The sequence below is a fragment of the Heteronotia binoei genome, chromosome 4, assembly GCF_032191835.1.
Source record: "Heteronotia binoei isolate CCM8104 ecotype False Entrance Well chromosome 4, APGP_CSIRO_Hbin_v1, whole genome shotgun sequence".
NCBI classification, from domain to species: Eukaryota; Metazoa; Chordata; class Lepidosauria; order Squamata; family Gekkonidae; genus Heteronotia; species Heteronotia binoei.
This window is the reverse complement of record NC_083226.1, coordinates 99,115,720-99,138,013: the sequence shown is the minus strand read 5'-3', so window position 1 is coordinate 99,138,013 and position 22,294 is coordinate 99,115,720.

Sequence of the window (22,294 nt, the reverse complement as noted above, 5' to 3'; positions counted from 1 at the left end):
AGTTTCATAGAGTTCTTCCACAAATATTCTCAAGCTTCCATCTGTATTTTTTTATTTACATTAATTGCCCATTTGATCATTTGAGATTTCACTACTTCATCTTCTGTAGACCATTGTAGAAGTAATTTATATACTTTTGAAATGAATTTATCATTATCTCCAAGCAGAACTTTTTCCATTTCTGTTTGCTCTTTCCTTATTCCTTCAGTTTTAATATCATTCTCCACCAAGCTCTTTATTTGTTGCATTTGGAACCAATCATACTTATGATTCAACTCTTCAGCAGGTTTCAGTTCTATTTTGAAACTTTGTATTTCTAATAATTGATTATATGACTTCTGGGGGAGGAAAATGTCAAGCTGAGATGCTTCTCACACCGGGAGCAGGCTGGAATGTCTGTTCGGGGTAGTGGAAGGCAAATTAATGCCTACTTTTCTCAGTCAGAGATTATTTTTTTTTAATAAATATTTTTATGTTTTATTGACTCTTGTACAATTGGCCATTACAGCATATGAATGTTGGAATTACAAATAACCCTCCCCCCCCCCAACCCTCCCCATCTTCTCTTAGTCTTTTCCCCTCAGCCAAGGGCACAAAGTCCTGATCTTCCACTGAATGTCCTTCCTTGTTTCTCCTGAGATCCACTCTAAATAAGGGTTCCATCTGGTCTCGATTTCCTTGACTTTATCTTCCCACGTGGAATCCTTGTTGATTGTTGCCACGATGTCAGACTGTATGTAATCAAACAAATAGCTGTGCCAGATTTCTATTGACCATTTACTTTTATCTTTCCACCCCAAAGCGATAACCGCCTTCCCCACTAGTATCATTGCCTTAACAAGGTTTTGAGTGGGTCTACTTAGTGCCGGACTTCCTATTGTGCTTAACAACATCATATTAAAGCCAATGGTTAATGGTACATTGCAGACTTTTCTAATAAACTGAATAATTTCCCCCCAAAAGGGTTTGCCCCCCCAGTCGGAAGAACGAGACAACACGGTTTATGGGTGTAAAACAGGGCAACTTTATTGAACCAACAGCCTGGGGCAACCTAAACTAACCGGGGAGGCGAAGGGAACTCCAAAACCCTTCCCAGCCCCGATGGGGCGAGCCACCCAGCCCCCAGCAGCAGCCGGGCAAAACTAGCTGCTGCCAGGCCGGCATGGTCGGGTACAACCTCCGTATGGCGCAGCCGCACCCCCAGGGACGGCCCGCCAAACGAGGTAACCCTGCAGCGAGAAAGACAGCAGAGGGCCGTTTAAACCCAGCTGCCGTCCATCACCCGCTACTTCCCTTAAGGGGAACACCATGGGTGGTCACCAAAACAAACCTTCCTTAAAGTCCCGCCCCCTAAAGTTACCTAAGTTAAGCCCAACCTAAAAGCAACAGTACAAGGTAGGCGAAAAACATCCCAGCTCGGGCCAATCAGATGGGATGAAAAAATTCCTACCTGGCCCCGAAAACAACGGCGACCGGTGAAACCTGTACTATTGCAGGGAGGGAGGGTGGGCCGAAAACGGCCAGCGAAGTGCGTGGCCGGGGGCGTGGCTGGGCTAAAAAGCCCCCACAACCACGCCCCACCAGCATCCCCGGATGAAGGGGCCGTTTGCCTCGCTCCATCCGGGGAGGCAAACTCGGCCCCCGCCCTAAAGCCGGCTGCAGCCGGCGCGGGCGTGAAAGGGCCGGATTGCCCCCCCAGTCGGAAGAACGAGACAACACGGTTTATGGGTGTAAAACAGGGCAACTTTATTGAACCAACAGCCTGGGGCAACCTAAACTAACCGGGGAGGCGAAGGGAACTCCAAAACCCTTCCCAGCCCCGATGGGGCGAGCCACCCAGCCCCCAGCAGCAGCCGGGCAAAACTAGCTGCTGCCAGGCCGGCATGGTCGGGTACAACCTCCGTATGGCGCAGCCGCACCCCCAGGGACGGCCCGCCAAACGAGGTAACCCTGCAGCGAGAAAGACAGCAGAGGGCCGTTTAAACCCAGCTGCCGTCCATCACCCGCTACTTCCCTTAAGGGGAACACCATGGGTGGTCACCAAAACAAACCTTCCTTAAAGTCCCGCCACCACAATGCCAAGCCTCAGCTTAGGCACTTGGGCCCACCGGCAGGCCTAAAGCCAGCCGTAGCCCCAGCTGTAGGTCCAACAAAAACGCCCTGTTGCCCGCCGCGGACAAGTGGACACCGTCTGGTCGATAGAGGTCCGCCTTATAAGATCTAATGACCGGGTGTGGCAGGTAGATGCCAAGGCCCCCGGCGAGCGCCCTCCGCATCGCCCTGTTCGCCTTGCGTCGAGCCCTCTCGACCCCGGCAGGGTTCAATGCCGACCTCCACACCCGTCGCGGTAAGATGGCGGACCAAATAATCAACACATCAGGCCACCTGCTCCGCAACACCCGGAGGTCTTCGATCGCCTGACGTGACAGGGCCCTCCCCTGCACCAGGCCCAGATCGTTACCCCCGAGGTGAACCACCAGGATCCGAGGCGGAGGGCCCTCCCTCCCCCGGAACAGCAGTGGCAGGAGGCCGTCCCACCGTAGGCCCCGGCGCCCCTGCCATTCCACCTCTGCCCGCTCGCTGAGGCCCAGCTGCGAACCGAAGGGCGATCGCCGAGCAAAGTGGGCAGCCCAAAATATCATGCTGTGGCCGGCGATCAAGATCCTTGTCCTCCCGCCCCGCGCCACAGCACCTGAAACAAAACAAAGTAACACAGTGAGAATAACAACCATCCCTCAATGGGTAATGGGGCGAACATAACCTTTGTAAGCAGAGGACCTCCACCGTCCCACCTTCTGGATGGCAGGTCCAGGGTATCCCATGGCTGCGGCCGTCGATGCAGCCCCGATACGGAAAGAATGGGTCCCGAAACGAACCCCGCCAAGGCCAAGCTTATCCAAGGCCCTGCTGGTTATGGACCAAAACTGAAATTTGGTCAACGGCGACCCATCGCAGTGACGAAATAAAGGCCCCACCTCGTCACCTCGAACGGCGATGTAATCTTTCAAGGCCACCACCGGGCAGATATCGATATCCTCACACAGGCCCAAGGTAATGCACATACCTCGCTGTTTCTGGTCAGTCTTAGACTTGCGTATCGAAATGACCACGCTGTCGCCCTGGATCTTTACATCACCAGACTGAAGGGCCCGGAGGGAACGATCCTGCCGGGAGCTGACCACCAATTCACTCACTCTGAGTGCTCCAAAAAATGCAAGCATTGACGCTGCCTGAAAAAGCGCAGCCTCGAAACTGGAAGCACAAACTAAAGGCCAAACTGCCTTAAGCCCCTTCAACACCGCGGGGGAAAAGGGTTGCCTATTATCGGGTCGTGGGCCTCGCTCACGCGCCCAGCCCTCGAGCATTTTTCTAAGTCTGAAGTCATCAGACCTGTCGGGTAAACCCTTGATTTTCGACTGAAAAGCGAGGGCTGCCAACTTGGCCCTAATCGTCTTAGCGACCAACCCCTTACCTTTCAGGTGCACACAGAAGTGCATGAGGTGGGCCACCGGAATGGGCCACCGATTGGGCAACCCCGCCTGCTCCCTAAAGGCCTGGAACTGGAGCACCGAATGGTCGTAGGCCTTCCGGGTGGAAGGCGCCAGGGCTAGCTTCATTGCTCGGTCGGCCTCGAGTCTCCAAGCCGCCACATCTCTGGGGGCATCCGCACCGGCAGGAGATCGGCCTCTGGTGCAAGGAAGCGGAAACGCTCCATCTGCCGACGAGACAGAGCATCCGCAACTCCATTGCATACACCGGGCACATGTTTAGCAAGAAACAAAACATTTAACCGAAAACATCTCAACACGAACATCCTCACCAGGCGCATAACTGAGGCCGACTTGGAGGATAAGGTATTAATCACGTGAACGACCGCCAAGTTGTCACACCAGAAGTGGACAACCCGGTTGGCCAAGGCCGGACCCCATAACTGAAGTGCAACTACTATGGGGAAGAATTCCAAAAACGTTAAATTCCGGCAGAGGTCACTGGAAAGCCACTCATCTGGCCATTCTTCAGCGCACCAATGCCCGCGGAAATAAACACCAAATCCGACAGACCCGGAGGCATCAGATGTGACCTGGAGCTCTGCCTCGAGCTTCAGTTCCTCGCGCCAAAAAGAAACCCCGTTAAAGTCAGCCAAAAAACTCTCCCAAACCTGCAAGTCCTGTCGCATACCTTGAGTAATCCTAACTCGGTGGTGGGGGCGGCGCAAGCCAGACATGGCGTCGCATAAGCGCCGTAAAAAGGCCCTGCCAGGGGCCACCACCTTACACGCGAAGTTAAGGTGGCCCACCAGTGACTGAAGCTGCAGGAGCGACAACTTGCGCTGGCCCAAGGCAAAAGACAACATCTGCCTCAACCGGTTAATTTTTTCCATTGGCAACCTGGAAGCCTGCTGAACAGAATCCAACTCAATGCCTAAAAACGTTAACTTGGGCGCTGGGCCCTCCGTCTTCTCATGGGCAAGCGGCACTCCCAACTCAGCCGCTAGACCCAGGAAGGACTGGAGCAAATGGGCACATTGGCCCGTCCCGCGGCAGCCCACAAACAAAAAATCGTCCAGGTAATGGACCGTAGAGGCGGAGCCAGACCGCTCACGCAGAGCCCACTCGAGGAAAGTGCTAAAACGCTCAAATGCAGAGCATGAGATGGCACAACCCATCGGTAGGGCTCGGTCCATATAAAACTTCCCTTCGAAGGTGAAACCCAGGAGCTCGAAATCCCGCGGATGCACTGGCAACAGGCGAAATGCAGACTTAATGTCGCACTTCGCCATTTCAGCTCCCAATCCGCAGCTCCGGACGGCCCTGACAGCCTGGTCGAATGAGGTGTATCTCACTGTGCAGAGGGAATCCGGGATGGCATCGTTCACCGACCCACCTTTCGGGTAGGAAAGGTGGTGAATCAAGCGAAACTCCCCAGGTGCCTTCTTAGGCACCACCCCCAACGGGGATACCCGTAAATTGGGAACTGGGGGGGCATCGAAAGGGCCTAAAACTCGGCCCTCCCTGCACTCCTTCCGGATTTTCTCACGCACAACCTCCTCCATTCCAATAACGGACTGTAAGTTCTTGGCCATACAAGGGCCCCTAGGGCCTTGAAAGGGAATACGAAAACCATGGGAAAAACCGTCCAACAAGTAAACTCGGTCATGGGGGCGCGGGTAAGCTACTAACAACTTCCTAAGGACCTTCACCTTGATGGGACTGGGGCCCTTTTCCAGCTGCTTGGGTGTTACCACTGCCCCCTGTCCGCTTAGCCCCGGCTCTAGGCTTCGTTTTGCTGCATGAGGCCAGAGAATGGGAACCGCCGCATAAGGGGCACTCGTGCTTGTATTTGCACGGCTTCCTGCTGCAACCCCCTTGGGAGGAAAAATCCCAACACACCAGCCGGGGTTGAACCGGCTGCCCCGCTGAGGCGCGGGTACCGGCCGTCGCTGCATGCTTATTGACGAGGTGGCCACTGTCAGACCTGTCACCGGAGTTAGGTTTGGCCGGCGACATGAGCTGCAGCCACAGCTGCTGGTGAATGTGGTCCCAGGGAATAGAGGGGTTCAAGGCCGCCCTCATCCGGAACTCCTCGTCATACTGCAACCATGCAGCGCCGGAGAAGTCCGTGTAGGCCTTATAGATAATGTCCAAGTATTGGAAAAGAGGAGAGGCCCGTAGGGGTTGCGCACGCGCAATAACCCCAGCATAGATTAGGAAACCGGGCAACCAATTGGCCCAGTTACGCTCAACCTTGCGGCGCTTGATTTTTTCCTTGTCCTTCTCATCCAATTCGTCCTTGTCCTTCTTTTCCAACTCACGATAAAGAAGGCCAAAGACATCCACATATTCACCCCGGAGGATTTTCTCCCGGGTGGCCGCCGTAAGGTGGTCGCCTAAAGGCATGGCAGTGTCGCCATAAGGGCGGCAATGGAAGGGCACGGAGCCCATCAAAGTAGGTGGGAAGCCCCAGCCCCCCCACTGGTGGGCCGGCCAGCCCATCAGTTGCGAACCGCCCCATTGGTGTCCCCAAGGCAACGAACCAGGAGTGGGCAGCTGACCAGCAGAACCAGAGGGGGCTGCAGGTGTCGTCGAGGAACCAGTTCCCTGTGCGGGGGGCCAGGGCAAAATCTGCCCTTGGCCCAGCGAGCCTGCAAAGGCTGCCGCGTCGTGTGAAAACCCCGGGCCAATTGGGGGCCCCAGGCCGAAATTGGCAGACGATCCCGTACTTGGTGAGAACCACGGGGACCAACTTCCCCATGGCCACGAACCTGGATAGCCCGGACGCCCCTGCTTACCGTCAGGTTCCACGCCTGCAGGCGCCCCAGGTGGAATGTCACCGCCTGACCCGCCCGGCTGGGCCGGCAACTCTGGAGGGTTACCTTCTTCCACATCTGAACTGTCTTCACCAGGCTCAGGTCCCGCTCCGCCAGACGGCCCCGGCAAGGCAGCCATTTCCTGCAAAGACGAGAGACGAGCCAGGACCTCCTGCTCGAAGGCCCTGGTAGACGTTCTTGCTGCCTTGCGCCCACGCGCCGGGAGAGAAGACTGCGGATCAACCCCATGGTGTCGTTCCAAGGCCTCCAGGCTGGCCACAATGGCCTGCCTGGTTTGTGCCTCCTGCTCAGCTCCGGGGGGGCTGCCAGGACTGGGTCTCTTTTGGCTGCCCTTTAAGGGCTGTTTGCCCTTCGCTTTACCCTGCCCTTTAGGCATGATGATCCCAGGCAGTATTAGTAAGAAAACCCCACAGCCTCCACTGAACCAGGACCCTTTTAGTTGGAGATGCCAGGGAATGAACCTGGGACCTTCTGCTTCCAAGCAGATGCTCTACCACTGAGGAGGAAGGGCCTGAACCAAAAGGGGGGGGGGGGCTCGGAGCACCCTAAAAAAAGGGGGGGGGAGGAAGGCACCCAGCCGCTGAGACCCCCACCGCACCCAAAGCAGGCTGACAAGAAAGGCCTGGGCCCCTAAACCCTGGCAGGTCCCTGCCCCGAACGCAGAAGAGGGGAGAGGAAACCTGACGCGGCCGATAGCCGCGGGTGCAGAGCTCACGCCGCTCCAATCCGACGCCAGCTGAGGGGGGGAGGGGCGAAACTCTCGCCCGTTCAGGCCCGCTAAGCTCCAACGGCCGCTCCCGGACGAGGCCGAGAACGACGAGGCTGGACGGCCGCCAGCCGCTGGCGGGGCGAAACACACACGCTCCTCAGGCCCGCCGGGCCAAGCGACGCTCCGACGGCCGCTCCCGGGCGAATCCAAGCGACGGTCCTCGAAGACGCGGCCAAAGCCGCAACGAAGATCACGCTCCCGACGCCGGCTTGAAGATGACGCAGCACTTCGGAGGTAGGGAAGCGTGCTCCCTCACCCGAAAACGGCCAGCGAAGTGCGTGGCCGGGGGCGTGGCTGGGCTAAAAAGCCCCCACAACCACGCCCCACCAGCATCCCCGGATGAAGGGGCCGTTTGCCTCGCTCCATCCGGGGAGGCAAACTCGGCCCCCGCCCTAAAGCCGGCTGCAGCCGGCGCGGGCGTGAAAGGGCCGGATTAACCTCTTCACACTCCCACCACATATGTGCAAACCAACCCTTAAATTGTTTGCAATGCCAGCACTTGGAACTCATTCCTGGGAATATATTGGCTATTTGTGCGGGAGTTTTGTACCATTTTGTGAAAAATTTATATTCCAGTTCTTTAAATTTGATTACTTTAATCCTTTCTAGACCTTCCAAGATTTTCCCAGCCAACCCCTCTGTTAACTGACCTTCATGACTCCAAATCTTTTGTAAATGTACTATTATTTTATCTTTATTTGAAATCATTTTCCTGTATAGTAACCCCACTAGATCCTTCCTTTGTTTGGCCATTACTTTATATATCTCTTCCATTGGAGCGTCTAACCAAAGCTCTCCCTTTTCATTGATCTTCTTAACTCTCTTATGCAAGCCTGCTATGTTTAACCAGTATTGATTACCTAAATCTTCTATCATTTCCTGTAAGGGTTTTAGTTTACCACCCCTAAACATATCGTCCACTCTAAAATAGCCTTTGTTTTTAAGCCTTTCCCACCATTTTATAGCATGCACCTCCTTAACAATAGCTTCTAGGGGGCTCCACCTTGAAACCTTTCCTAGCCACTGTGGGTACCATTTCATCCAGGTTTCTAATGCTGCTCTTCTGGGCCCTATAGCTAATTTTAGATCTTTTGTCGACACTGTGGAAAAAATTCCAAATCTTCCAGTACCACTGTTGACTGCATTCTCGAAATTAATCCACTTCTGTACCTTATCCTCACTCAAATCTAGTAACGCTCTTAGTTGGAAGGCCTCATAATATTTACTTAAATCTGGGATTCCCCAACCTAATTCTGATTTAAGGTTGTATAGAATTCTCTTATGAAACCTACAGTTTTTATTATTAAAAATCCACACTTTGATTGCTTTATTCCATTGTTCAATTTGATTTTTCCTCAAACCTAAGGGCAACGTTTGGAATAAATACATTAACTTTGGTATCATGAACATTTTAAGAGATCTTATTCTAGATGATATCCCTAGTATTTTATGATTCCATTTATTCATATCTCTCTCTATTTTCTTCCATATTTTACCATAGTTCTCCTTTATCATTTTGTCCATATTTTTTTGCAGGACTATCCCTAGATATTTAAGTCTCTTGGCTCCCATTCCTATATTCGTAATCCTATTTATTTCCTGTTTTTCCTCTCTATTAACATTAAGGTATAGAATTTCTGATTTTGCCATATTCACTCCGAGCCCTGAACACTTTTCAAAATCATCTAAAATTATCTTAATCTCTTTAACTCCATCTTTTGGGTTAGACATAATTACTATGATATCATCCGCAAATAAATTAATTTTCATTTCTTCATTACCTGACTTATACCCCTCTATTCTCCCCGCATTCCTAATTCTCTCTGCTAGTTGCTCTATAGCTATTATAAATATGAGCGGGGATAGTGGACAGCCTTGTCTTACCCCCCCTTGAATTGGGAACACTTGTGAGTGGTCAGTGTTGACTCTAACTTTGGCCTTACCTCCGTTGTATATTTCCTGTATAGTGTGTAAGAACCATTCCTCTAAACCTATCTTCTTTAATATTTGCCACAAGAATTCATGTGAGAGAGTATCAAAGGCTTTATAAACATCCAGCTTTAACAGAGCTATTTTTTTCTTTTGGCCATGGTGCAATACATTTAAGATATTTCTAATAGGATGGGCAATAGATCTACCCTCAATAAAACCGTATTGGTCCCCTTTTATGATTGACGGGATAACTCTCTTAAGTCTATTTGCTAAAACCTTAGCAAAAATCTTATAATCTTGATTTAGTAAACTAATGGGCCTATACGAACCTACTTCTTCCGGATCTTTCTGGGGCTTTAATATCAAAATTATTTCTGTTTCCTTCCATGAGTCCGGGGCTTTCTTTCCTTCCAAGACTTCGTTAAAAACTACCTGCAATTCAGGTGCTATAATTTCTACCATTTCTTTATAAAAGTCAGAAGTAAAGCCATCCAGCCCTGGTGATTTACCCTTTTTGAGCGCTTTTATTAATTCCTTTATCTCTTGGAGTGTAATCTCAGCACCCAGTGAGGCTTTTGCTTCCTCCTCTATGATTAGCTTAGGTGCGTCCCACACCTCCGTTATATTCTTTTTCATATATAATTTTTTATAGAAGTCTTCAAATGCCTTAGTGATTTCCTTAGAGTTATGAGTTGTATTATTATTAATTTTAATAGTTCTAATTGATTGTTTTGCCTTTTTAACTTTCAAATAATTAGCTAACCTTTTTGCTGTATTAATGCTATTCCTCTGGAAGTCGTTCCTAACCATTATTTCCTTTTTCCACACTGTTGCCATATCTAGGGCCTCCAACTGTTTTTGAATGTCTTTAATTCTAATCTGTAAACTAGGATTACACTTTCCCATTATTTCTTTTTGTAACTCCTCCAATTCATTAAGTTTTGTTTGCCTTTTTTTATACCATTCACTTTTTATGTCTTTTTCCTTCCTAACCAAATGGCCCCTTATTACCGCTTTAGCAGCGTCCCATAATATATTAGTTGACACAGTTCCTCTATTTTCCTTAAAATATAATTTTAACTGTGTCATTAAGTATTCCCTATCCTCTTCTTTTGCCATTACCAGGTTGTTATACCTCCAAGGTCTATTTTTCGAGGGAAGATTTAATTCTAATTCAATACTTAGAGGGGCATGGTCAGAAATCAAAATTGGATGGGTCTTGATCTCTTTAACCACCATATTATTATTTTTTTCCAAAATTATATAATCTAAGTGGGATGCTGTTTTATGTCTACAAGAAATATGTGTCGGGCTGGGTCTCATATTGATAAACTCATGAGCGTCCTTCAAGCCCCAATCTCTTAGCTTAATACTATTGTTCTTGGTTATGTCCGTATTTAAATCGCCCACTACAATTAGTTCACCCTCTGAAAACTGTTGTATCTTCTTAAAAACCAAGTTTAAGAATTTCCTTTGTCTTTTATTTGGTGCATAAACATTTACTATAGTGATTTTTATGGCTTCCAGCTTAAACTTAACTAAGAGGTATCTACCTTCCTTATCTACTAATTTTTCCATGTTCTCCACCTTAATATGCTTACGAATCAATGTAGCCACGCCTCTAGCTTTGGAAGACCCTCTTGCTTCTGCTAAAACCTGCCACCTCAGATCTTTTATCAATGGTTTTCTATCATTTTTTTTTTTTGTGAGTTTCCTGTAGGCACAACAGATCTATTCTTTGTTCTTTAACCATTTTAATTACTCTGAATCTCTTAAGATTTGATGTTGGTGGACATGTATGTAAACTGTGTAAAGTGTTTTGGTGCACTGGGTTTAAATAGATTAGGAGGTGTGTTGGAGCAAGAATCTACATAAACCCAGTCTGACAGCTACAGTATGACAGCTGGCGATCTAGCTGCCAGGCTAGGTCACAGTGACCTGATCAGCAGACCGGCTTGAGCCGGCAGAAGCCAAGTGATGCAATCTGCTGAGTCAGCACGGCCAGGATTGGCTGCTTGGACTATATATGATCTGTGTGTGCATCACACAGGTCTCTCCCTGTGAGATGGTGGTTAGGCGAAGCACTTTGTCCGTGGAGGTGATATTGTATAGACTGCACAAGAGAGCACTTGTCGTGTATATATGTTAATACACCTTTTGGCACTAGTTGCACGCGTCTGCCTGATTTTCTTTCCTGAAGCCCTGTGTCGGGCAAGTCATCTCCCTCACTCTGCTACTCCCGCTCCGACATCACATTCAGTGAAAGGACTCTTAACGATCTATCCATTCTCTTTATATGTAACAAACTTGGGCTCTAATGGCTGAGGGTATTTTTCTATACTTCTTACTGAAAACCCCACCCCTATTCCCTTCCCCTGTGGCATAGACAACTTTCTGGATGAGACCATCATCCTGTCTTCCACCTTCCAGGGGGCACACATCCCGCCCTCCCCTTCTAGCTTATAGCTAAATTTAGCTCAAAATATTTTATACTTCCCTTTAGTAGTCCGTTCTTGGCCTTTTCTCTTGTCTACTTGAGCTTCCTTCTCCCGGGTCCACACCAAGCTCCACTGTTTCTTCTTCTTCTTCTTCTTCCTCTCTCGGGTCTCTCAGGTCATCTGTGGCAATGCCCAGGCGAGTGAGGAGATCTCTTGCTTCCTTAGGGTTGCGGGCCACCAGCCTTTTTTCATCTTTAAAAATAATTATTGAGGAGGGGTACCCCCAAGAGAATTTAATCTTATTGTCATATAATTTTTGCCCAAAGGGTCTCATTAGCCTTCTCTTTCTGATGGTTTCCTGGCAGAAGTCTTCTCTCACCCAAACTTTCCTTCCTCTAAAAGAAAGGTCTTTCCTTTTTTTCAAAGTCTTGAAAACTATCTGCTGAGTCTTTTCCCTTGAAAATTTAATTATGACTTCCCTTGGGGCACCCCCATCTTGTCTCCTATGAGCTCTCTCAATATCCTGAGATTGCAGAGTAACTCCTTGCTCACCCATCCAGTCTATAAGAGTTCCTTCCAGGAGTTTATTATTTATTTCCTCTGAAATTCCACCCAGGATCAAATTCACTCTTCTGTTACGATCAGAGAGCTCTGTAAGCTGCGAATTCAGCTGGAGTATTTTCTGTTTGTTAGATAAGGCAAGCTCATTAGCAGAAATTGCAATGTTCCGTGTGTCCTTGAGCTCTGCAGTCAACTCTGTAACAGCATCTCTGACTGATTTAATTTCAGATATTATCTGGTCCTGGGACGACATTATTAAAGCCTGGAAAGCTGTAATCTGCTCAGATAATTCTTTAATTGTCTTAGCCATGATGATTTTTTTCAGGAGTTACGCGCGACCACTGAGTAATTAACCTGGGCGTTGCCCCATTAATTTGATAGTAAAAGTTGTTTTCTTACCCTCTGGGACCCCAGAAAGGAGTTCTTATGTTCTTCAGACCTTCGTAAGTAAGCTCCTTCTTCAAATAATCTTGCCAAAGGGTTATTTACATTCTTTTGAGCTATTTAAAATTCCAATCCGAAGGGGAGGACGAGCAAACAGCCGGCTTGGTTAACGCATGCGTACAAACCCCTCAGTCAGAGATTAGTCCAAGATATGCACAGGAAACTTTGAGAAGATTTACCTTGGCTTAGAAGAAGTCCCCCGGGGGGGGGGGGGGGCTTCTTTGAGGGGTCTCTGGGAAGAGTTGCATTTCCTAACCTTCTTGGACATTGCTAAGCATCTAAAGCTTTGCAAGACCAGTGGAAGCTTGGATAATTGGAAGAAAAGGTACAGATGACTATCTTTCATTCTGGAACTATTTACAGCTTAAAGATACAAATTTAAAAGGTGGGAAAGGAAAATTTAGAGAGCTTAGAAGAAGAGGGGAGGAAGAGGTGAAATTTAGACTTTATAAATATAAAGGACAGTGTTAAAAACTGTTAAAAAGTGGAAAGGAATTTATTGTTTAGTCTACTTGTGGTTTTGGAAGAAAAAGCACCATCGTCATATTGGCACAGACCTGCAGTACATCTGAGTAAGACAGGAAGTACGTCAAGTATCGTGAGATCTCCTTACCAGTGTGAATGAGACTTCATGGCAACAAAAGCAGGAAGTAGTGGAAAGAAAACCTACTCAAGGAATATATACCATTGAGAAACATCGGTGGCCATTGCTGGGAGGCTAAAATAAAAATAATTTTTTTTTAAGAATTTGGGACATTAAAAATCATTGGAATTAATTGAGAAGATAAATATTATTGGTCATATTATTTGTGTTGTCTTCGAAAGTTTTTAAAAGGGGGAAAAATTGCAAGGAGCAGTAAAAAGTTGTAACCACCATTTTGGAAGATTTAAAAACTTTAAAAATAAATATCTTGACTCGGGGAGCTCCAAGGATGGTGAAATTGGGCTTATTATAAAAGGCAAGTCCTACTCTTTTGAACATGATAGTTGAAATGGAAATTGGTGAAGTTCAAAATTTCATTTTATTAAAGGGTTTAAAAGTTTTTTTAAAAATAATATCTTGGTCTAGGAAGCTCTGAGGATGGCGAAATTAGGCTCGTTATAAAAAGCAAGCTCTAATCTTTTGAATCTGATAGTTAAATTTGAAATTTGTGAGATTAAAAGTTTTGGTGTTTTGGTGTTTTTTCCAATTTTTCATTGGAAAAAATGCAGGATCAGTTAGAGGCAATGGAGGCCAGAATGATGAAAGGGGTGAGAGAGATGATAGATGAATCGAAAAAAGAAATTATTGCAGAGATTAGAAAAGACATGGAAGATCTCAGAAAGGAAACTGAGGAAACATCTAAGAAAGTGCAGGAGGTAGAAGGCAAAATGAAAGTATATGATTCCATCTTGTTGAAAATGCAAGAAAAAGTGACGACCCATGACTGCAAATTGATGGAGACCCAGATACGTCTGAAAGGAGTACCTGAAGGGGAGGATGGTGATTTAAAAGGATATATAATAAAAATAATTGCAGAATTTTAAGATGAAGACCCTGAAGAGACTAAAAACATGTATGACTATATGAATAGAGTGACTTCACTTTTTGCCAAGAAAAATAACCTTCCAAGAGATGTTGTTCTAAGATATATGACAAAGGAAATGGTGGGAAGGATCATGAATAAAAACTTTGAAAAGACATTGATTGCAGGAGGCAGTAAAGTGAGAATCATGAAGGAGCTGCCAAGGCAAGTGATAAGTGCTAGAAGAACATATAAAAAGTTGACAGAAAAATTGAGAGACAATGGAATGAGGTTTAGATGGATAATACCTGAAGGTTTGAGCTTTGAACTCCAGGCGAAGAGAATCACAATTACAAATGCTCAGGAGCTGTGTACATTTTTTGAAGAAAATAAAGAATTTACACCATGATGGATTACAAATTATTGTCTTGGAATGTTAATGGACTAAATTCACCACAATAAAGAAGGGCAACATTTCATTGGATTAAGAAACAAAACTGTAATATAATTTGTTTGCAAGATGTGCATATTAAACAAAAGGATTATAAATTTTTATGGAACAAACAATTGGGAGTAGAATTTTTTTCATTAGCTGAACAGAAGACAAGGGGAGTGGTTTTGTATATTAGACAAGAATTGGAGCCAAAATTAGTGTTTAAAGGTAAAGATGGAAGATTTGTTGCAGTAGAGACAATATTAAATGGGAAAAAAGTTGTTATTGGGATTGTATGCGCCTAATGGTGCAAAGGATGTTTTTTCAAAAGACATTACACAACAGCTTGATGAACTGACCTATGACCAAGTTTTGATAATGGGAGATTTTAATGGAACAGTTAAAAACTCATTGGATAGATCTGGAGGGAAATAAAACAATTGTAAAGAAGGAAAATTGCCAAAGTCTTTTTTTGAATTGGTTAAACAAGAAAATTTGAAAAATAGATGGAGGAAATTTAACCCTGAAGTTCGGGACTATACTTTTTTTTCAGCAAGACACAAAACTTTTTCTAGAATTGACATGTTGTGGGGAACAAGAGACTTAGGTCTTATAACAAGAAAGATAGAGATTTTACCTAAAATTGGGGCTGATCATAACCCAATAATGTGGATTACAAAATTGTCCAAGAAATTGAGAAGATGGAGATTGAATGAAGATTTGCTACAGAATAAAGAAACAGTGACATACCTAGAAAATGAAACTAAAGCTTTTTTCCAAGTAAATGATAAAGAGGATATTGATTTTCAGATGGTCTGGGATGCTTATAAAGCAGTAATGAGAGGAGTGTTGATTACTTTGAATAATAAAGATAAGAGAATGAAAGAAAAGCAGTTGTTGGACATTCAAAATGAAATAAAGAAAAAGGAAGGTGAGTTGATAAAAAGACCAGGGAAAAATAAAATTTTAAGGGAAATTACAATATTACAAACTCAATTGAGACATTTGTTAAATAAAGAAGTGGAATGGAGTTTGAAAAGAATTCAGCAGAAATCCTTTGAAGGAGCAAATAAACCGGGAAAGTATTTGGCTTGTCAATTTAAGAAAAAGAGAGAAAATAGAATAATTAACAGAATTGTGGTAGATGGAAAAGAAGTGGTTACTCAAGAGGGAATAAAAAGAGAATTTTTAAGTACTATGCCAAATTGTTTAAAGGTGTTAAAATAAAGAAAGAGAAGATGGATGAGTATTTACAAAAGATAAAAATAGAGCCCTTAACTGAAAATATGAGAAAAATTTTGAATGATCCTATTGAAAAAAATAGAGGTTGAAGCAGCAATTAATGCAATGAAAAATGGGAAAGCACCTGGACCAGATGGATATACAGCTAAATATTTAAAACTTTTAAAGATGAAGTAATACCAAAACTGCAGAAGTTGATGAACATGATAAGAATAAGAGGGAATGTACCAAACACATGGAAAGACTCTGTTATTTCGTTGATATCCAAGGAAGATAGAGATGTCACCAATGTAAAAAATTATAGACCTATTTCGCTATTAAATAATGATTATAAAATATTTACAAGAATCTTGGTAGAACGGCTTAAACAACATTTGATAAACTTTATAAAGGAAGATCAAGCAGGGTTTCTTCCGAAAAAACAAATAAGAGACAATATTAGAACTGTTGTAAATATTATAGAATATTATGAAAGACATAAAAAAAAAGAAGTAGCATTGTTCTTTGCAGATGCAGAGAAAGCATTTGACAATTTAAATTGGGATTTTATGTTTGCAGTAATGAAAAAAAATGGAGCTGGGAGAAAGTTTTATAAGAATGATAAAAGCAATATACTCTGAACAAAATGCAAGGTTGTGTATAAATGCAGACCTTACAGAAGGTACGAAAGTCAGCAAAGGTACCAGACAAGGCTGTCTGCTTTCACCATTGTTGTTTATAATGACTCTTGAAATATTACTGATGCAGATCCAAGAGGAAAAAGAGATAGAAGGTCTAAGAATAAAAGGATTTACTTACAAATACAGAGCTTTTGCTAATGATATAATGTTTATAAATGAAAACCCCATACAAGTTACACCTTTGTTGTTAGCCAAAATACAAGAATATGGGGAGTTGGCGGGACTTTGTATTAATAGAGAAAAATCAAAAATTCTGTGTAAAAATATGCAGGTGAATAAGCAACAAGATCTACAGAGACTAACGGGCTGTGAAGTCACTTCTAAGGTAAAGTACCTAGGGGTAGAGATTACAATGAAAAATATTGACTTGTTTAAAAATAACTATGAGAAGTTATGGCGTAAAATGGATGCTAAAATGGAACAAGCTTAAGTTGTCATTGCTGGGTAGAATAGCTGCAATTAAAATGAATATCTTACCAAGAATAATGTATTTGTTTCAAACTATTCCTATTGTGAAGGATGGCAAACAATTTGATAAATGGCGAAGGAAAATCTCAGAATTTGTGTGGGCTGGGAAGAAACCAAAGATTAAAATGAAAATTTTGACTGATGCAAAAGAGAGAGGTGGATTTCAACTACCAGATTTAATTGGAAGCTTGCAGCCTGCGGCGTAGCTGCTAGGCTGCTTCTGCATTGTTTGCCTCCCTGGGAGGGAGGAGTCAGAAGTCGCCCGTTTGGGCGCTCAATGTGAGGGGTGAGGTCTAGCCGCTTTAATGGCTAGCTCCACGTTCCCCTCTTGTCATTCCATCGTTGATCGGCTTCATCTTCGGAGCGTCGTCATGGTCGGGGCTTGGTGCAGCATCGAGGGCTTCCCAGTCGTGCTGAGGAGTGTCGGACAGCATTGTTTTAGCCAGGGAGTTTTTTCCGTTTGCATTCCCCCCCCCCCTTTTATTGCAGCTCTGGCCTTCTGTACGTTCTGGCCTTCCTTTAGATAGGTGTCTGTGCTGGGTTTTGACTGGGGGGGCTTTACTTGGGAGTGGGGGTGGTCTGTTCCCCCCCCCCTCTATTTTATCAGAAAACAGACGGCCTGGCAGGGGCTCAGTGGTAGAGCATCTGCTTGGTAGGCAGATTGTCTCAGGTTCAGTCCCTGGCATCTCCAGCTAGAAAAGGCTGGAGGGGGGGCTTTACTTGGCAGTGGGGGTGGTCTGTCCCCCCCATTTTATCAGGAAACTGACGACCTGGGAGAGACAGGCTCAGTGGTAGAGCATCTGCTTGTAGAGCATCTGCTTGGTAGGCAGATTGTCTCAGGTTCAGTCCCTGGCATCTCCAGCTAGAAAAGGGTTCAGGCAGGTAGTGTGGAGGCATCAGCCTGAGACTCTGGAGAGCTGCTGCCAGTATTAGTGGGCTGATAGGGGGCCATTGCTGTTTCCTGGTAATTTTGTCTCTGGGGAGAAAGGGGGTGGCGTCCATTTTATGCCCCTGTTTTGAGGTGAATGAGCCATTGAAGGCATTAGAGGGTGGCCATCTTGTGGCTCTTTCTTGCTGAAAGAGCGGCAGCCATTTTGGGATGCTGCAGTGGGGTCTTCTTTTTATTACAGTTTGTAGTTGGAGTTGCTGCTTGAGTGGCAGTCATTTTAGGACCCTGGAAGGGGAAGGATAAGGGAGAGAGGCAGTTGGGCAGACATTTTAAGTCCCTCCTGACTGCAGGAGGGTGGTGGCCATTTTAGAAGTGTTTTAGGTGTTAGTTGGTGCAGTTAATCCTGTAAAAAGATGGCTGGGGATAAGGGCTTAGGTAAGCCTAAAGGCAAGAAGCCTGTGCCAAGGCCACTGTACCTGCTAGGAGGCCACCTCCCCCGTCATCTTCTTCGGATGTGGAGGGTGAAGCAGCGGTGGATTCTAATATTTTAAGCAGGTTGAAGGCGCTGGAGCAGGCTTCGGGTGTCCCTTCTCTAAGTGGGGGGGGGGAGCGGAAAGCAATCTAAAAAGGCGAGGCAGGCGAATATTCTCGCCAGACTGTCTATTCTTGAGGGCAGGTCTAGTGGAGTTGTGCCTGGCAGGGATGGCGGTCCCTGTGGTCCTGATGCAGGTTCGGTGGCGGCGGCTGGGACATCTGGCGGCGGTTTGCCATTGGTGCCTGCTGGATTTGGAGGTAGGTTTGGTAATACCTGGCAATTTGGGTCCGGGCAGGTTTGGCCATGGGGAATATGGGGGCCTGCTTCAGCAGCTGGGCAGGGTACGTCGGGGGTGCACTCAGGGGTGCCTGCTTCTTCTGGGGCGGGATTACCGCAAAATTGGGCGTGGGCAGGGTATACCTTGGGCGTGTCCAGCTGCAAGGCAGATGAACTTGGCGGGTCCTGTTATGGGGGCACCTTCTCCATATGGGATGGTGCCTTTTGCAGCCTTGCCCTTTGGGGAGGTTGCTTTGCCGCTCGAGGATCATTTGCTACCAGCCACCAGTGAGAAAATTTTAAAGGGAGAATATGTGGACATTTTTTCTCTTCTCCATCGTGAGTTAGAAAAGAAGGACAAGGAAGATTTAGACGAAAAGGAGAAAGAGAAGTTAAAAAAGCGAAAGGTAGACAGGACCTGGCCTAATTGGCTTCCTGGGTTCTGTATTTATGCTGGGGTGATTGCCAGGGCCCAGCCGTGACGGGCAGTAGCCTTGTTCCAGTATCTGGACATAATTTATAAAGGCTATACGGCCTTTAGTGGTCCAGCCTGGTTGCAATATGACCAGGAATTTAGAATGAGGGCCGCCCTGTATCCATCTCTGCGGTGGGATTGGATCCATCAGCAGCTTTGGCTGCAGGTGTTGTCCCCAGCTAGGCCTAATATGGGTGATCGCTCTGATAGTGGTCACTTGGTAAGTAGGTCATCCTCAGCGGCTCCCGCTTCATCAGGCTCTCCCCGTGGTGCAGCGGGGCAGGCAGTTCAACCCTGCTTGTTCTGCTGGGAGTTTGAATCCCTTGGGTCTGCAACAGGAAAGTGTGCCAGTTTAAGCACGAGTGCCCCATGTGCAGGGGATCCCACTCATTTGACAGCTGCCCTAAAGCCTGGGGGTGTAAGAATGCAAAGAAGCCTGGTTGGGGGCGTGGAGGAACCTTTCCGGCTAAGAAAGGAACCCAGCCCGATAAGGGTGGGAACGCTTGAGCGGTGGCTGGCAAGGTATCCTAGAAGGGTTGATAGTTTGTAGTTGTTAGAAGGCTTTAAGTTCGGTTTTAGGATCCCTTTCCAGGGGTCTTGTGTTCAGTTTATATCTGGTAACCTTAAGTCAGTGCAGGGTTTGGAACAGGTCATTAGGGACAAGATCGCCAAGGAGCTGTCCGAAGGAAGGATTTTGGGTCCCTTTGCGCATCCTCCAGTGAGTACTCTTAAAATCTCTCCTTTGGGTGTGGTGCCTAAAAAGACGCCTGGTGAATTTCGTTTGATTCACCATTTGTCTTTTCCTAGGGGAAGGTCTGTGAATGATGGGATTCCGGAGCACGTATGCTCTGTCAGGTACACCAGCTTCAACTCGTGGGCACGGGTAGGAGTGAACCGGGATCTCTTGTTTCTCGAGTTCTTTCCCATTTTAGTTGTGGTTTGGCTGTGGGGGAAGGATATGGCCAATCACACCATTCATTTTTGGTGTGATAATATGGCAGTAGTCCATGTCATTAATTCCCTTTCATCCAAATCTGGGCGGGTCATGAGATTGGTGAGGGCCTTCACTCTGCGTTGTTTGCGGCTTAATATTTTGTTTTTAGCCAAACATGTTCCTGGGGTAAGTAACGGGGTGGCTGATGCTCTATCTCGTAAACAGATGGGGAGATTTTGTCAGCTGGCCCTGGAGGCAGACGGAGAGCCGGTGCCAATGCCCCAGGAGCTATGACTGATTGGAGAGCCGAAGCCTGCAGAGCGATAGGTCTAGCCATTGCGCCTAGCACTCAGAAGTCTTACGAACAGGCTGTGCGGCAGTTTGAAGACTTTAGGGCTGAGGTAGGGTATCGCAGGGTTTGGCCCCTTCCAGTGGAGGAATTGCTCCATTTCTGTGTGTCACTGAGGTAAGGGGTTGGGGCAATGCAATCCATTAGGGGGTGCTTGTCTGCTCTGGCTTTTGCCAGCAAGGCGCTGGGTTATAGGGAGGATACAGCAGACTTTTGTCTGCGAAAGTTGTTGGAGGGGTGGTCTAGAGAGGCCGGTCCCAGGGTTGATACGTGGAATCCTGTGTCTCCGTCGATTCTGCGTGGTTTGAAGAAGCTATGGGATATGGTGTGTGCTTCACCTTTCGAGGCATGTTTGTTTCACATTGTGTCCTTGATAGCCTTTTCCGGGGCTCTTAGGGTGAGTGAGCTGGTGGCTCAGTCTAGGAATGATGTCTCTGGTAGGGCTCTGTGGTTGGGGGATTTGTAGCTGCCTGGGGGTAAGGCAGTCATTACTGTCCGTTGTTCCAAGACTGATCAGTTGCAGCGGGGTATTGCGCTCAAGCTTGGTAGTTCAGAGCTTGAGCTGTGTCCTGTTACCACGTTGGCTGCTTATTTAGCAGTCAGGGGGCCCAAGGATGGTTTTTTGTTTATACATTTGGATGGTAACCCATTAACGAGACACCAGTTTTGGGCAGTGACATCCCTGGCTTTGGGTGAGCTGGGGTTGTCAGGAGTGCGGTTTGGGACCCACTCCTTTAGAATCGGGGCGGCTTCTATGGCGGCCGCTATGGGGTATCCTTCCACCTCTATTCAGAGGTTGGGCCGGTGGCGTTCATCGGCCTATAAGGCATATGTGCAACCTTTTTTCAGGCCATGAGTGCATCGGGGGTTGGAAGGTTATTGGTTCTGTTTGTGTTAACTGTTTTTTCTCTTTAGATGCTGTTGTTCCTGGCCAGAGGAGCCGGGGCCGAGTTCTCATCTGCGGCCATAGCCACGTGTTTTGGGCCGCTCTTCAGGCACGGAGAACCGTGGCTGGCTCTCAGCTGGGACTCAGGGGCGCCGGGGCCTTCAGTGCCTTTATTGTTTAATGGTAGAGCGGGTCCTCCTCCTCAGATCTTAATGGTTCACCTGGGAGGTAATGATCTGGGGTTATTGAAGGGTAAGGCCTTAGTTGTCATGGGTGCTGGGGGCCCTGCAGAAGAAGCCGAGCCTGCAGAAGAAACTGTGCCCCTGCCACCTGCACCAGTGCCCCTGCCTCCTGCTGGAGAAGATTCAAGCCCCCCTGCCTCGCCCTCTCGGGTGGCTCGTGTGCGTGACCGCCTTCATCAGGACCTCAGGGATCGGAGGAGGGGGGCACGCTCACAAGCAAGACGCTACCTGAGTCCTGAGTTTTGAAAGGATTCTGGCCCTTCTAGGAGTGAGGGTGCTTGAGTCTCAGCAGGATCCTGGCTGCCCTCTGAGTCAGCAATTAGCCCAAATGGACAACAGACAGCAGAGGGCTATATAGCTGTGGGCTTTGAGAGAAGGCTTTGTGGAAGCAACTAGTCACTTACCTGATGTTCTAGCATCCACTTTGGCTTCTGACTTCGGCTTCTGGACCCCCTGACTCTGGTATTGACTTCTGGACCCCCTGACTTCGGCTTCTGAACCTCTGACCTACGATACCTGGACTGTGATTCGGTTTTGGCGCTTTGGACCCTCCTTGCTACCCAGCTACAGATCTTGGACTGCCCCTGGACTTCGCCTGGCCTGGCCCAGCCCATGACATTAGTTTGGCAAGCCCGTGATGATTTCCAGCACATTCGGGAGCGATGGCCGGGGACCATCATTGTGTGGTCAGTCATGCTGCCCCACCTGGTGTGGCGTTGTGATCTGGATCCTGCAGCTATAGAGAGGGCCAGGTATAAGGCTAACAAGGAGATTAAAAAGGTGCTGGAAGGGGGGTTGGGCCACTTTTTGCCCCATCCTGACATTTTGGTGAAATTTCCTGACCTCTACAGGGGAAATGGGGTCCATCTCTCGGAAAAGGGTAATATGCTTTTCCTGAGAGATTTGCA